At 31.6% G+C, this 3,027-nt stretch overlaps 1 pseudogene; it reads right to left on the minus strand.

Annotated features, from left to right (window-relative positions):
- Positions 1–903: 903 nt before the first annotated feature.
- On the minus strand, positions 904–2,755 carry LOC111629034 (annotated as a pseudogene).
- Positions 2,756–3,027: the final 272 nt, after the last annotated feature.

The following is a 3,027-nucleotide window of genomic DNA, read 5'->3' on the forward strand; positions in this document are numbered from 1 at the left end:
AAGACCACTATTAGTAACAGTGTGAATCACTGGTCCCCCTTTTTTTTCTTTAGAGAAAATATAAATTTATGACATTATCGATTTTCATTCCCACTACATTAAAAGGATTGCCTCTTACGCGTTTCAAATTGTATCGATCTTAAAAAATATGGATTTAATTATATCCAGATAAAAGAGCATGCTGAGCTTTTATAAGACGCGTTCCCTCATTTAATAAAGAGGAAATGGCTCTTTTCTTACTTTCATATTACTAAGGTTTAACTAGGCCCGTTAAGTGCTTTTATCTCTCTCTCTCTTCTTGCCTTAGGAAAGAGAAATTTAAGTGTGTTCTCAGCAGAAATGCATCTTAAGAACTCTTTTATCTTTTATTAAATGTTAAACTCATATAGTCCACAAAGTTTGCATCACGTTTTTTTTTTTTTAAATTTTATGTTATCCAAAAACTATCTTTTTTATGGAATCTTTCTAATCTTATCAATAACAAATCTAAAAGTTTGATATTATTACCAATATAATACTTAGTGATTTTAATATAAATCCTCCTCTTATCGAAACCTTAAAAGTATGCGTAATTGGCTTAAAACCTCAATATTTTGCTTGTCGGTTGGATTTGTTTATCTTACTTTTGACATAAAGTGAATCGAGTTCTGTTTTTTTTTTTAAATATATGTTAAAAAATAGTTAATGCAGAAAATAACTTTATTTCTTTCGAATATCTCTCTAGAAATAAAAAAAATCGAATTTTTCTTGAATGTTTTCATATAGATCCTGCACTTATCGGAAGATATTGAAAACTCTGACGATAAATAAAATCTTTTCTATCGAATATGTAGAGTATTTCTTGGTATGAAAACACAAAATTGAAAAAAATATTTATATATACATACACAAAAAAAGTCGAAATTCAATTTTTATTTCGCATGTATTTTATTTATTTATTATTATTATTATTTTTGATTGATGATGCCAAAATATATCGATGGTTCACGTAGAAATTTCGATTGATTTCTTTCCGGAGAATTTTGTTATCACCTCATCATCGTTGTTGTCTTCGATTTGATCTACTTTATAAGTCTGTTGAAGAGCTAGATAGGTAGCTTTTGCAAAATTTCCAAGTGTAGTAGTGGTACCTCTAACAGAAGTGTAGCAGTCTTCCACTCCAGCTAACGTCAGAAGTTTTTTTGGTACGGGAGCCGCTACGATACCCGTACCTCTGGGAGCTGGAATTAAAGTCACGAGAACACTTCCACATTTACCACTAACTTTACAAGATACGGTATGAGGTTTGCCTTGTTTCTTAGCCCAGTAACCGAGCCTCACAGGGATGAGAGATAATTTAGCCAAGATAATAGCCCCTCTTATGGCCGATGCTACTTCTTTAGAGCACTTAACTCCCAGTCCGAGATAGTGATTACAGTCACCAATTGCCACAAATGCTTTGAATCTCGTTCGAACGCCATCGACGGTTTGTTTCTGAATCGGTACGATCTTCAAAACTTCTTCTTTCAAAACTAGTCCCAAGAAGTAATCAACGATTTCTACTTCCTTAATAGGAAGCGAAAATAAAAATATATCTTGTAATTGTTTAATCTTCCCATCTTTAACGAGTCGACCTAGTTTCGTTATGGGAATCCATTCGCCTTTGCCATTTTTCTCGCGCTTCCCTAGTACCCGTTCTTCTCTCCATTCGTTACATCCAAAACCGCCTCGAAAACCCCGCCTGGCATTAAATTCATCCATTTTTTTAATTCTATAAAGAAGAATAGGGGGAAAAACGGTTAAAATTTTGCCATCTTTGTAGCAACAAGTAAGAAATAAGAATAAAATAAAAATAGTAAAGTTGTCTGGTGTGTGTTAAACAAAACTGAAAAAAGCACTATCGATAATGGAAAGTTAATAAAAGGGTTTAGTCAGGACGGTGACCTCACGAGAAGTCGTGGCCAATTCGTTAGAAAGGTGTCAATAGTTGACATGTTACCACCACATAAGTCTATCATTACCGAAGCTGTATTCATTGCATTTGATCGATTCAGTTAATCAACTTTGTTCGTGTAAGATGGTACTACAAGAGGTGCTGACCTTTGGTGGAAAAAGTCGATATTCTCGATTTAGACGGACATCTAGGAAAAATAACGGCCTTTTTTCTAGTTTAGGTCGTAGAACTAAGAAGAGAAACTCGGTAGTATCAACCCATTGTGGTGCATTACTCGTACACATAATATAATCTGTAATGGATAGTATATAATTTATGGCAATATATAGAGCATAACACGGTATGTGGTATGTCATAATGGAATGGATATCCAGCTGATTAGAAGCGAGGGAGAGGCTTTCGTTCTATTCCATGCGGGTAGTGAAGTTTTAAATCAATATGACGTGTCTACAATGGATAGAAATAGCATGAAAAATATATTCCCGTCTGACATTACTTTTCGTCATTAATGCCATTAGTTAATAAATTTTGTAAGTTATTAGAAATTAATGCAATTAACAATTAAAGATATAATAAATTTTTAGCTGTAAAAGACATAATAATCAATAAAGCTGGAAATAAATGACCGAGAAAAATCCATTACAATCTAAACTTATTAATCTAGTAATTTAATTTATGTTTTATAAATAATCCAAAGCGGAATTAATTTTTAATATAAAAATGTTCCGAAGGAATTCCTACCTTACAGTTTAGTTTTAGAAGCGTTCGATTTTTCCACAATGAATAAGAATGAATTCAAAAATCATTAATCTCGTGTTGGAAATTTTCAAGAATTTTTAATAAAGTAATTAAGATTTCATTTAAATTTTATAAAATTTTTAACAGAAATATCTGAATTATTATTCTTTTTTAAATTATCATTTCCTACAATGTCATTTTCTAGTTACAGGGATAAACAACAAAAAACTCTGTCACTATCATATATTTTGGACATGATCTCAGGATAAATTTCAATGTGTAAAATTCAATTTTAATTTTTAAAAATGCACAGTTTAATTTATACATGTGTGCAGAGTTTGTCTCCTTTGTTGGGT

This window comes from Centruroides sculpturatus, unplaced genomic scaffold (assembly GCF_000671375.1).
Source record: "Centruroides sculpturatus isolate CEXI.00-Female unplaced genomic scaffold, Cexi_2.0 scaffold524, whole genome shotgun sequence".
NCBI classification, from domain to species: Eukaryota; Metazoa; Arthropoda; class Arachnida; order Scorpiones; family Buthidae; genus Centruroides; species Centruroides sculpturatus.